The sequence below is a fragment of the Mustela putorius genome, unplaced genomic scaffold, assembly GCF_011764305.1.
Source record: "Mustela putorius furo isolate JIRA1106 unplaced genomic scaffold, ASM1176430v1.1 tig00000867_pilon_pilon_pilon, whole genome shotgun sequence".
Classification (NCBI taxonomy): Eukaryota; Metazoa; Chordata; class Mammalia; order Carnivora; family Mustelidae; genus Mustela; species Mustela putorius.
The window spans coordinates 633,339-648,061 of NW_025421501.1; positions in this window are offsets into that span (position 1 = coordinate 633,339).

The window sequence follows — 14,723 nt, forward strand, 5'->3', positions numbered from 1 at the left end:
CTCTCTGCCTGCCTCTCTGCATGCTTGTGATCTCTGTCCGTCAAATAAATAAATAAAATCTTTTAAAAAATATTAAAAAATGAGTATTTCAAATTTAAAAGTGGGGGTAGAGTTTGGAGTTTAGCTGAAGGACACAGAGACACCAAGTGCAATATATCGTTGGCAGGAAGTTCTGCAGAACTGGTGAGAACCAGATTGTGCCCTCCTTGTCTCTGTCTATGGGTCCTCCTCTCTGGCCTCAGGTCCCTTCTCCCAGGCACCCTCTGTATGCACATGGCCCAACTTCACTGTCAGCTCCAGGGCTCACAACCCTATGACTCAGAGTTCCAGCCCTGCAGGGGCAGGGTTGATTGATTCCAGTCTGGAAGATAAATCAGTTTCCCCTAAATCCAAGCTCTTCTCTTTGTCAAGGGGTAGCTAGGGGGATGGAAAACACACATAAACCCATTCCCTGAAAGTCCATTCCTTCAGCAGAGTATGGGACTGGAGATAATTTACACACAAGAGGAAATAGGAGCGAGAGTGTGTGTGTGTGTCTATGTGTGGGTGAGTGTGTGTGTGTGTGTGTGTGTGTGTGTGAGCGTGTGCCCATGCATGTGCTGAAGCGATGCTAGGATATGGAGGTCCAGTATAAAAAGGGTAGGAGAGAGCACTGACTTTGAAATCACACATTTCTGTTCACATTCCTGTTCTGCTGCCCATCGGCTATGTGATTTTGGGCTAACAAACACATTGACCTCTCTTGCAGGATTGGTACAAAGACTGGAGGTGATACCGTTTAAAATGGCAGGCATGGAGTGGGTGCTTAACAAACAGTAGGTGTTGTCATGGACAAATTTTAAAGAACTCTAGGGGCCTCTGGATGGATCCGTTGGTTAAGCAGCTGACTCTTGATCTCAGAATCCTGGGGTGGAGCCCCGAGCCAGGCTCTGTGCTTGGTGGGGAGTCTGCTTGAGATTCTCTCTCTCCCCCACCTTCTCCTCCTCCCTTTGCTTGCTCTCTTTCTCTCTCTCAAATAAGTAAATAAATAAATAAATATTTAAAAATAATAATAAAAGAACTCCATTTAGTAATGGGTATAGTCGGCTTACGAAGACTTAAAAGCACTCAAGACCCAAGAAAAGCCAGTGTTTCAGTTCAAGTCTGAAGGCAGGAAAATGCTGATGTCCCAGTTTGAAGATAGTCAAGTAGGAGGAATTCTCTTACTCGGGGGACAGACAGAATTTTTGTTCTGCTCAGGCCTTCACCTGATTTTTCCAGACCCACCTACCATGGGGAGGGTAGTTGTTCCACCAAGCCTACTGATTCAAATGTTCATCTCATCTAAAAACATCCTCCTGGAAGTGCCCAGAATCATGTTTGACCAAACAGCTGGATACCCAGTGGCCCTGCTGAGATGAAACATGAAATCAATGAGTATGTAGGAAATAAATTCATAAAAACTAGCAAGCCTCCCTGAGAGTCTGGTGTAGGGTGTGAAGGAAGTCCTCGAGGACAGATTAATGCAGAATCTAATGCTATGAAACTGCAAAGCAACCAAAGGGGAATTTACCTGGTGCTATCGATGGGGGACAGGATGGGGTACCAGTGAATGGGACAGATAGCTTAGGCAAGCCTGGGCAAACTTGGAGTAGCACGACAGAGGCTTCCACAGCCAATTAGGATTTAGAATGAAAGCATAATTATCTTTATTCATCTATTGTCCAAGCTAAACTAGACATCCCTATGGAGAGAGTGAAGGTTAAGGGATTTGTGAAATCTGTGTGGATGTTTCTGAACAAGAAGTTCTGTTCTTCTGAATGCTGAGTGTGGGGTGTCAGGGTGTCCATGTGGCTCTCTTGCCATATTCATGGTGATTATCCCATCCCCGGCACTGGGAGTAAAGCAGTAACCATCAAAGGACAGGGAGTTCCCTTCAGACTAAACTGGCCTTGTTCTTCCAGAGAGCACTGCCTGAGGGCTGAAGGTAGAGATTTAGTACTCATTTGGCCATATGATGTTAATATGTAGAGCCGTGAGATGGAATGAGACCACCTAATGAAGTGGCTCTCAGCCCTGAGTGCACGTAAGGGTCACCTGAGAAGCTTTTGAAACCTGCCAAAGCCAGAGATCCACAGCTGGTGATTCTAATTTCCCTAGTCTGAGACCCATGCCTCCCTGCATTTAGAAGCCTTCCCAGATGGTGCCAATACACAGAGCTGAGAACACCCAACCCGGGGAAGGAAAGAGGAATCTCAACCAAACTGTGAAGCAGTCAATATTGGAGATTGATTTGAGTATTTGTGGCATTGAAGCAAAGGAAAGCCAGAGACGAAGGGTGTTGAGAGAAGGTCAATGGTATCATGTGCCCCTGAGTGCATCAGATGAGGTTAGAGAAGTGACCAATGCATTTGACACCAGGGAAGTGGCTTGTGACCTTGAGAAGAGTGGTAGGGACGGGAACCAGATTGGAGTGAGCTGAAGTGGAAACAGCATCACGGCAACAGTTTTGAGTTCTGCTCTGAATGATGAACGTAAATGATGTAGCAGCTGCTATTGGGAGGTGGGGAGAATGGAGAGCTTTTGATTACACTGACAGGGACAGCCTAACAGAAAAGAAGAATTTCACGAGGAAGGAGAAATGCATGCTAACAGCAGCCGTGATGTCCCTGGGGAAGCCAGAAGCCATGGTGCCCAGATGAGGACCAACTAGCCTTTGATGGGAACAGGGATCCCTCTTCTTTGGAACCAGGATGGAAGATGGAGATTAGCCAGCTAGTTAAGTCAGTAAATTTGGCAGTGAGGAGGCAAGAAAGTCCCCATCTGATGGCTTCTATAAATATTTATATCACCAGGATCATAGGATAAATACACAGTATTTTGAAGTCTGTTTTGGTCACTCCATGGACTATACCAGGGACATATTTTCTTGTTGATAATTATGCATCTCAATCATCCTTTTAGAAGTACTGCATATTTATATATCTTTCTACAGTTGACCATTATTTTTTAAAAGATTTTATTTATTTGAGTGAGAGAGAGTACACGCACATAAGTGGGGGGAGGGGCAGAGTGAGAAGGAGAAGCAGACTCCCCACTGAGCAGGGAGACTGACTCAGGGCTCGATCCCAAGACCCTAGGATCATGACTTGAACTGAAGGCAGATGCTCAACTGGCTGAGCCCCGCGGGTACCCCAACCACTATTTATTTATTTAATCACCACTCTTATGGTGGCAACTTCATTTTTTGCCCAACTTTTGATGATAAATATCTTTATACCTATTTTAAAAGTTCTTTTCCTCAGGATAGATTTCTGTAAAAATCACCCTTTGTATCAAGTGACTTTCCTTTCTCTCCAATATTTTCATTGATCCTTTGGGCAACCAGAATTCTGCTTTACAGAACACAAAGCATATAATCGCTACTTTCCATAGACTTTTTACATTAAGTAAAATGTTTGTTGTTGACATGACTTTGTTCCCACAGGCCTCTTTTAATACATTGTGGCCTTACAGGCTGGTTGGACTTCGTGTGAGATTTTATATTAATTATTTATAGTAAAGAGAAGCTTCTTATTTTTCTGTGAACACAACTGTCCACCTTGGAACCTTGATTGGCCCACCTTGAAAAAACTGCTACTAGAAGTTGGAAGGCAGTGTGGCTTAAATTCCCAAGGGCAGTTTCTCTTCTTCCCGCATGACCCCAGCACATACCCCTCTTGTGGTCTTCATTGCTCTGCTCTTGGTTCTCCATTTTGGTTGGTCTCGCCTGTGAAATTCCTGACTCTCAAAACCTGCCCCTGTATCCTCGGAAGATAAGTCTTATACAAAACTTGACCTAAATGCTCCTGATTCCCCTCCACCCAATAACACTTCAGTTCTTGAAATAACACTGAATCCTTGAATTCTCCCCTCACCCTTATTACACCTGGAAATGACTCTGTGGAAAGATACTCTCTATTTCTGTTGAACCCCTATTTGTTCTGGTATAGAAGCACCAGATGATTGACTCTTGGTCTAAAATTCTTTGTAGGCAAGGACAGTACGCGACCCAGTATCTATTTCTACTGTCAAAGATGAATGAGATTTCTTTCCTTTTTTTAAAAAAAAAAATATTTGATTGATTGATTGATTGATATGGAAGAGAGAGTACAAGCAGAAGGAACAGGGAAAGGCAAGCTCCCCACTGAGCAGGGAGCCCGATACAGGGCTCAATCCCAGGACCCCCAGGATCATGACCTGAGCTGAAGGCAGATGCTCAACCCACGGGGCCACCCAGGTACCCAAATGAGCTTTTCAAAAAGCAATTCTGACCAGTTCCCTGCATTGCATAAAGCCCTGCAGTGATTATCCACTGTTATTGGAATAAACACAGTCTTCCTCAAGAGGACCTAAAGGAACCCCCTGCTCTCCAGTCACAAATCTCTCCATGTTGCTCCTTGGCCTCGAAACCCATTTGTATCGCTGTTGCTTGAGTTTCTTGAGCAAGCCATGTGCTCTTCTACCTCAAAGCTTTATTCTCTTCACAGGGAACTTTGTTGACATCTGTGTTCGCCTGGTTGGCTAGGTCTCATCCTTCAGATCTTCACATGGTTGTCACTTCTTCCAGGAAGCCTCCTCTACTCCAGATACAGTTGAATCCTCCTATTGTATGTTCCCACAGTGGCATGTGATTCTCTCCTGCACTCCTTACTCATGACTGAAATTTCATACATATTTCTGTATTTGTTTGATTACTATCTGTCTCCCTACAAGACTGTAAGTTTCATGAAAATCAGGATGGCATCTCAAGATAGACATGTCTGCTATTAAGTACAGCATCCAAGAAATATTTTTTGAATGAATGAGTGAATGAATGAACGAATGGACGAAGGAATGGTTAAAATTGAAAGGCATAGCTTCCAAAACTAGTGATGGGTAGTTAAGGAACAGACCTCATGGTAGTGGCATAGGGCGAGCAGGCAGCAGAGACCATCTCATCAAAGCCGTCTTAACACGAGTGCATAGAAAGGCTTCAAAGAATCAATTAATCTACTGTAACTCTACGCAAAATTTTGTTCAGACGTCTATTTCAATAGAGCGCATTGTATTCACTAAGTATTCACGTGGGTGCTGACTTTCCTCAAAGAGGAAAAAATCATTATTCAAATCCAAGTTCAGAACAAGAACTAGATACACGGTTAGAGGTGAAGCCTGGTCCCTTGAATCTCTGGCTAGCACCCTACCCATAGTCTTTCTACCAAACCATAGTGATAATAATCCATCTAAAACACCTGTTTCAGGTGCCTCCTGATTCTTTGAGGATCCACTAAGCAAAATTAACTCTTTGAAACTCCAGGCTGTTCGAGCATCAGATGAGGTGAGAGCTGGCTAGCTGTCCTTCTCCGTTTCCCTGCGGTGCTGCCTCTCCTCCAATCCTTACCAGCAGATAGCTCTGAAGGCAGCATGCAGCCTAGGGCTTTTTATCCTCCATTTGCCTCTTGTTCCTAACTAATGAAGCCCCAAGCCCTTGTTGAGCCTTGTTTCTACAAAGCTGGACACCTTCTTTTAACAGGACGTACTTGAAAAACAAGATATTTTCCTTTGTACTAGAAACAAATGGTGATTAATGTGCTCGTTGTAATTAATCTGTGGTGACAGATTAGTAGTGTAGCAGCAGTTCTTTGGCTGCTGTGGGAGCGTTCCTTGATAGGACAGCTGGTGAGAGGGGACACCAAATTCAATTTGTTTCTCATTTGCATACATATGACAACCATCTGTGCTAATAGCACTGCAATGTCTCCATTAGGCCCTGTGCTAGCGCACAGACTTCCCTGGGCTCCTGTCAGGCCTGGGAAAGCGGGAGCTCAGAGCATAAATATTTGCAGAGGAAAGGCAGTGGGCTTGATGGAACACAACGGACCATGTGCCCTTCCAACCGAGGTTCAGCACCAAACATGGGCTGAGATCCCTCTCACCCATAGGAGGGCGATCTTCTTTTGAGAATTCCTGTTCCTTTCATCAAAAAACCTCTCTCCTCTCTGTCAAAAAACTGGATCTCAAAGATCCAGTTGAACTATTCATGGCCTATTCCTGGTTGTCCGGTTGCTCAAACCAGCTGTACTTGGGCAAAGACCTTTTCGTTTTTGTAACTGGCTCATTTATTTAAAAAATATATACATGGAGTGTCTGCAAAGTTGGGGCCAGTAGTCCAGGTGGAGGACAGACATGAATTAACAGGACAGAAGAGGTTTTTGTTTCATGGTGTTTACGTGCCATGGTGAGAAGAGCAGGGTAAAGGTCACGTTGTATTATGTTCTAAGCAAAGTATCAGAACTGGGTGTGACATGGTGTGGAATAGTGGGTGATGGTTCCATTAAGTTGGTGTTCTGAGATGTCCTCTCAGAGGAGGCAAAGTTTAAGCTGCTATCTGGACGATCAGAAGAGAGCAGCCTGCCAACAGCAAGGGAAAACACACTTTTCCGAAGAAAAAGAATAGTGAGCTTGATGTGTTGAGGAAGTAAAATGTCCAGTGTGACTGGGAGGAAGGGATTGAGGTAGTGAGAGCCGTGAGTCTGTCTTTGTTTCCTAGGGTTGGAATAAGAAAGTACCGTGGATAGCATGGCTAAAAACAATGGACATTTATTGTCTACAATTCTGGAGGCTAGACATCAATAATCAAGGTTCTGGCATGGCCCCGAAAACTCCAGGGAAGACTATTCTCTTCCCTTTTCTAGCTCCTGGTATTGCCAGGAGTCTCTAGTGCTCCTTTGCTGTGTGGACATGTCCCTCCAGTCTTTGCTTCTGATGTCAAATGGCTGTTGTCTGCCCAGTGTGTGTGTCTTCTGTGTGTCTTGTCTCCTCTTCTTATAACGGCGCCAGTCATATTGGATTAGCCAGCTGGAGCACAAGGGGATATGAAAGCCAGAAAGCCATGTAAGAACCGTGGATGACCTTTAAAGACTTATTATAATGAAATAATGTGATGCAATGTCCATGTGGGTATCGTGAGTAGATTGGGGGGAAGCAGAGCAAGAGGAAAGAATGAAGGTAACCATTTGCCTTCCGTATTCAAAATACATATTTGGAAAACGAGAGGAATCATATTCTCATCCGGAACGGTTGGCAAGATGATGCATTTTCACTAGAAGAGGGAATATTGGGTGGACAGGGAACAAGTCTGAGAAAGAGAATCAAGGGTTCTATTTGGGGCACATTAAATTAGAAACATCTACAAGAAATCCACATGGAAACATAAAATCAACATATTTAGGGGGTGCCTGGGTGTCTCAGTTGGTTAAGCATCTGCCTCTTGGTTTCAGCTCGGGTCATGATTTCAAGGTTGTGAGATCAAGCTGCGAGTCAGGCTCCATGATGAGCATGGAGTCTGCTAAAGTTTCTGTCTCCCTCTCTCTCTGACCCTCCTAAAATAAACACATACATCTTGAATAAAATATCAGCTTATTTGGGTGGAGTCCAAACATCAGAGGAGGACTGGTTTTGAGACAGAAATTTGAGTTATCAGCTTCAAGAGATTATTTAAAGTCTGTGATGCTGGAGGAGCTCTCTCTCCAGAACGAAAGGAATATAGAAAACGCACACACGCACACAAAAGAACCTCACCCCAAACCCGAAAGCACACTACGGCTCTCTTTTCCTCCTGTCTCTGTCTCTGCTAGGGGTTATCATGTCTCATGGGTAAGTGTCCTTTGCTATGGATGACTTTGTTCTATGAAAAAAAATGTGTGTAGTGATGAGTCAAGTCTCGCCTGATCTCTCTCTCTTTCATGCTTCATCTCACCCATATTCCATCTCCATTTCATTTGTCCTCATGCTGCTCCACGACAGGAGGGTCCAGGTTCAATGTCTTTATATCCACACACTAGGGTTTCTCAACCCCAGAACTCCCGACATTTTGAGCTTGATAATTCTTTGCTGAGGAGGACTGCCTTTATATTTTAAATGTTTAGCAGTATCCCTGACCTCCACCCACGAGGTACCAGTAGTGTCCTCCCCCCACCCCCACGCTGTGACAATTAAAAATTTCTCCAGACATTGAAAAATGTTCTCTGGAAAGTGGGGGTAAGCAAAATGGCTCCCATTTAAGAACGACTGCCACAGACATAACAGGGCTCTATATACAGGAGACACTCATTAAACACTTGCCATTGATGGCGATGGCAATTATATCTTGGCACACAGCTTCTCTCTACCTTTCTCTCCATCCACTAAAGGAAATAGATTCTTTATTAAAAATCTTATAAAATAGCATCAGAATTTCTCATTAGTCACTGGCCAGGCCTCCAGACTCCAGACTCCTTCAGAGCTAAAGACAAATGTGTGAGGAGTCAGAATGAGGTGTGAGAGGGAGTCATTCATTCAGCCAGTCAACAAAAGGCAAAGTTAAACAACAATTGAATTAAGAAAGCCCTTCTGCAACCAAAGCCTGGTTTGATAAGATAGGAGAGGTTATTACCTAAGAAAAATTGCTACCACACATTCCAATGACTTTGCGTCCTAAGTAAAAAGTCATCTTTAGCACAACAGATGTCCTTTTAAAATTTTATCAACCAGAAAAATAGAGGGAGGAGAATGCAAAGCAGACCATTAAAATGTAATCTAGAGTCTACAAATTAATAAAATGGTAGCACGATCAGATGAAAATGGCATGGAATCATATAATATGTAGCTGTCCTTATGGTGCATTGTAGCTCCTGAAACCCTAAAGATTGAGTACACGTATGGGGCATGCTAGCAGCATGGGGAACATGGCAGTCCTTGTTGGTGGATCCCTGTACAGTCTCAGAAGCCTCGGGGGCATTATAGATAATGTGTGTTTGCCAAAGCAATCCTCTTGGAGGTCTTCCTATGGATCCACACCTAATCATGGTCCTCAAACTGCACCTTGTTGTCAAGTAGAGATACAGAAAGTTGAAATCAAAGTAAAAGAAATCCCTTCTCTCTAGGAAAGAAAAATTAGCCAATCAGTTGCCTTTCTCCTTTACCCTGAGCTCTATCCAGGTCCTGATCAATCCTCCAAAGGGGAGGCTTGTCTGCTTCCCATGCAGCATGGAGTCTTGGATTAGCCCTGATCCTTCTGGGACATGAATTAAAGGGGGCAGAAGTATTAGGAAGGAAAAGAAAGACATTCTAAATAAGGGGTTTACAGAAAATTATCTTGTATGGAGAAACAGTAGTATTCTGGTTAAAATGACAGCGTAACGAACCACCCCCAAATATAATGCCTTTAAGAAACAACAATTTGTTCTATCACGTCTATGGATTAGATGGGTGGTTCTACTTCTTTTGGTGTTGGCAGGAGTATTAAGAAGTCTAAAACGGTCATACTAACATAGTTGACAACTGATGCTCACTGTCACCTGGGAAAATGACAGCATGGGATTACTTACACTGCTCTTGCTTAACAAGGCTTTGCCTAATGGAGAAAAATAAAAAAATTTACTTGGGAAAGAAAAGTTGATCAAATACCAGCTGGAAGGCAAGTTGCAAAAACCAATCCTGGAAAAGAAGAGAAATAGGTCACAAGAGTCCAACTCTGATTACAGCTTTAAAAAAAAAAAAAAAAAAAAAAAAAACAGAATTGCATTTAAAACACTTTTTTCTCTTGCACACCCCTCTTTTCTCTCTCCCTTTTTTTCTCTTGCACACACACTCCACCATTGGTGGATGTTCCAGTTCTCCTCTATGAGGTCCCTTCCACATAGCTACTTGGTCTTCCTTACAGCATGGCAGCATCTTTCCAACAATGAACTTGCAGAAAGAAGCTTTCAGGAGCTGTCAGTCTCTTAAAGCCTGAACTTGAAAGAACTTGAAATAATTTTTTTTTTTTCCCTGTAATGGTCACAGAGATTGTCCAGATTCAAGGGGAGGGAAAATAAGCTCTACCTCGATATGAGGACCCCAGCCCGATCTATTGACAGATCCACTAGATCTGTCACACAAGTTCTTGGGTAATAATTAACATTGATAACATAAATGACCTATTTTTAATAGTACTGATAGCAGGATGATTGCACAAGGGAAATGGATTGTGTCATTTCATTATAATAAGCCTATAAATGTCATCCATGGCTCTTACACTATGACCTGCATGCCTTACCTAGTTCTCAAACACCCATATGCTCCAGCTGGTTAGTCCAATGGGACTGTTGTCATTTTAAGAAGAGCAGAGACACAGAGATACACAGGGAGAAGACAGACATGTGATGACAGGGGATACAGGGAGAGGTCATCTTTGGACACCAGCAGCCATAACAGACTTGTCATTTGACTCCATGGCAACCATGGTGGTGTATTTCTGTGCTTCTGATTCATGTTTGTGCCTTTTCTCTGTAGAGTACAGTATTGTCGTATTGTAAGAGCCATGGATGCAAAAGAAAGAGAGCGCTTCCCCTCTTGTATCCGTATATATGTGCAAGCACTTATATGAATTTGAGGAATGATCAGAGGGCTGAGAAGAATAACTCTCTTTATACCAGCATTTGGCTTTGAACACCAATTATTCCCCACATGGCTGTGACAAGGACATATACAGAAAATGTTCAAGAACCGTATTCATCTAATCAAGTTTTAAGGAAACCCAATTTCCACTCTGTCTTCTGACATTTCCTTAAGGAATGAATAAGTAGCTGACTCTCTCTCTCTCTCTTTTAATTGCCTATTTCAAATAGCTAGTACAAAATTTAAATGAAAGAATATGAAATTTACTTTTCACAAAGTAAGCGCTCAAAGGTGTTAGATGTTGTTGATGATGATGATGATGACGAAAAGAGCTAAACACGGTATCTGATGTAGTAAGTGTGTAATCAATGGCAGCTAATATCATTGTTTAAAAAAGTCCTTCTAAAGGGAGAATGGTAAAGGGATGGGGTACAATCTGTCTGAATGGGGAAAGAACATAAGGGCTAAGAAGCTTGGGGTCAGGAGAAGGGCGATGCTCACTCTGCCTCAGGAGGCATTTGACAGAGCTATCTTTAATACCAAATTATCAGAGACAGTTTTGGGATTTTCATTGGCACAGACATGCTTCCCCCCTGAGCCCTGGAATAAATACTTACAAGGTGAAAGGTCAGTTCATTAATCTCCTCACTTGTCTGTTTGTTTGGACATACGGATGCTCCATTGTGAAGGCAATTTGAGGAAGGGGTGGAAGAAATTGAGAACAGGGAAAATGTGAATTCTAACACATTTTAGTACTGTTACATGGCTAACAGAGGGGTGTGCTAGGGAAAAAATAGTTTAAATACAATTCTGTTTTTAAAAAGCGGTATCAAAATTGGACGCTTCAGACCTGGTTCTCTTGTTTTCCAGGGTGGGTTGATACAACTTGCCTTCTAGCTGGGATTTGATTAACTTTTCTTTCCCAAGTGAATTTTTATTTTGTTCTGTTAGGCAGAGCCTGTCAGGCAAGGGCCTTATAAGTTCTTACCCTGTTCCTTTGTATCAGTGCTATCCTCCTGCTTTATGTGAATTCAATACATTATCAACCTTCTTTGAGGGGCTTTGGAGAAGCCTCATTCTATGAGATATTGAAACAAAAGCAGAGACAAGAAAGACACCCTTCCTAAAGAAGTGAAATGAGGGTAATTTTAACTACAGTTATCCTCATTAAACTCTGTCATTTTTATTAATTGCTGAGACACCTCTCTGTTTGGATCCAAATAATCTGAAAACAGCTGCCCTAGAGTCCTTCTGGGGCAAAAGCCCTGAGAAAGAATAAATGATTTGTTAAAGGTCACTTCTATAGACAGGAGAACAAAGAAGGCAGATCCTATATGTTTACTGTCCTCCTCTTGGAGGTTGTGGTAGACAGACTTCAAGGTGACCCCTCCAAATCCCTGCCTCCTGGTATTCACACAGCTGTGTAATTCCTTCTTCTTGAGTGTAGGTAGGACCTATGGCCTGCTTCTAATCAAGAGAATATAGAAAATGGGATGGGCTGTCACTCCCATGATTATGATACACTGAGTCTGTGCTGCTTTTTATGGCCACAATGGGAAACTAATAGAGATGACCTCCTTCACATATCTGGTGGTTGGCATGGTGTTTGTTCTGGAGAACCTCAGCTTGGCAGCACCCCAACTCCAGGCTGCCCTGGGCTGTCATGTGACTGTCTCAAGGCTCCAAAATCTAGAGAGTGAGCACAGAGTTACAATGCATACTCTTAATTCTCTTCTTGATCCACCTTTATTGCTGTTCCATCACCCAAAGTAGGCCATGGGGCCCGCCCAGATTCATGGATGAAGATGAAGTCTCCAGCTTTGAATGACATATAACATGGAAGGGCATGAAAAATGGAGAAGTACTTATTTTTATCTTACCATCTACCACATGCTCTATGAGGTAGGCTAGTGCATAGGCCAAAATTCAGGAGGACACTATTCTAGTACCTCTGACTCTGATGGAATAGAGGACCAAGTCTCTGCTCCACAGGCTAAGACTAACACTTCATACCAGCATTCCATCTACAACACTGGCCCTCCTTTTGTGGTGGAAACAAGAAACAGAGCCTTTTCCCTACCTGCTCCTCCCTCAGCCCCCAAATGCGGGAAACAGAGCCTGCTAACATCCCCCATCAGCCCAAGGAGATCCCTAACTACATACTAGAGAAAGAGTAGAAGTCATTAAAGATCTGCTGCAATCATCACCTGGGTAGAGCATCGAGATTCCACTCTCTGGTGATGGAAATATATGGACATAAGGGATACACCCCAAATTCTGGGGACACTCATGTGTTCTAATTTTACAAATGAGAAAACTGAATTTTAGAGAAATGAAAACACATGTTCAAGTTCACATAGCAGCAGAAGTGAGATACATCTCAGACATACGAACCTTTGGGGGAGCAGCAAAATATAAGGAGGCAAATAGAGATACATACACTCAAACTGGACAATATTGATTCCCAACTAACAGCCCTTCCCCACCTCCCAGCAATGGCAACATCTTGATTTTATTCTAGTTTCCATTCCTCTCCTTGTGGTTCAGAAGAGCAGCCTGTACCCCAAGATTCTGGAATAAATCTCACTTTAGCCAAGCCAGCAATATGACCCTCTTCTCTTTGTCTGAAACTGGTTAAGCTTATAGATATAGGAAAGACCAGCTTTACAGACATGCAACCCATATAGCTGCATAGGGTCATGGTCTCAGAAGGATCACACATTTGATTTAATGCTCTGCTGTCATCTTGAAATTCTTAATAACTCTTGAACAAGAGATGCCACATTTTAATTTTGCACTGGGCCCCACAAATTACTACAAATTATACAACTGGTGTGTATGCTGCAATTCTGGGAAACATGGCATGGAGAAACCTAGTGGGAGGACTTCTTCTTTTTTTTTTTTTTTTTTAAAGATTTTATTTATTTATTTGTCAGAGAGAGAGCGAGCGAGAGCGAGCACAGGCAGACAGAGTGGAAGGCAGAGTCAGAGGGAGAAGCAGGCTCCCTGCGGAGCAAGGAGCCCGATGTGGGACTCGATCCCAGGATGCTGGGATCATGACCTGAGCCGAAGGCAGCTGCTTAACCAACTGAGCCACCCAGGCGTCCCTAGTGGGAGGACTTCTAATAAATATTATTGCACACAAATGTGCCCCTTTTTCTTCTACATGTGATGCCTGGAGCTACTGCAACCATCTTGTGCCCTTAGAGAAGCAAAGCTTGACAGATCAGAAAGATGGAAAGAACCTGGATCATGATGATGCCACTGATGTTTTATGAGATAATAAATCTTCTTTTCTGTTTTTACAATTTGAGAGAAGGCTTTCTTTCACTCAGAAAAATTCACAGAACGGATTCAATTGACAAGTATGAACTATATGACTTTGAGAAAACTTGGTGATTCTTGTGAGCTCATTTCCTTATACATAAAATAAAAACAATGCCACCCCATATACATGACATGAAAATAAATAAGATATTTATACTGTGCATTTCATACACAGTAGGACATAATCCACTGGCGGTAGTAATAGTAATTCTAATTTTGTTGTCATTATTGCTACAAGCCCAGGGCTGTTATTTACCATAACCTACAAATGCCCCCTGTCCTCTCCCCATTTTTGAAGTATTCCATCATCCAAAAGGTCATTAAAATATATCTTCTGTGACAAAAACCAACCAACCAACCAAACAAACAAACCAGCTAAGTAATGTAGATATAGTCCCTGTGACTCTTCTGAATGCCAGATGATGGAGGATGTTTAATTCATGCTTGTGTGCATGCTTCACTAAATCAGGTCATTTATCCTATACCTGGATCAACAACTATTAGAAGTAAATTTCAATTTAGATCTTTACATACTAATGTGGATATTTCTCAAAATCACAATGCTAAGTGAGATAGGCAAGTTGTGAACTGATATGTGTTGCCTGTTGCATGTGACCCCTCTTATGAAAGTAAAATCATGACAATAAAATAATAATAATTATTATAGTGACCTTCACTTCTAAGAAGATGAGTAAGTGTCCTTTTCCCTGTCCTTCCCACTAAAGACAAGGAAAGTAAAAGACCCTGGAAGGTGAAGAGAAGGGGGAGTACCAGGACCTCAGAACATGGCACAGTAGCAAATGCCCTGATTTTATATCATATATTCCAGTCTTGGAGCTAGAAAAGTCAGCAAGCAGGAGACATCAACAGGATAACAGACACACGAAGAAAAACCTGCCCTCTATAACCAAAGGACCAAGAATGGGCAGTGTAACAGACAGAAAACTTTTAGATAATGACCAGTCTACTCCAGCCAA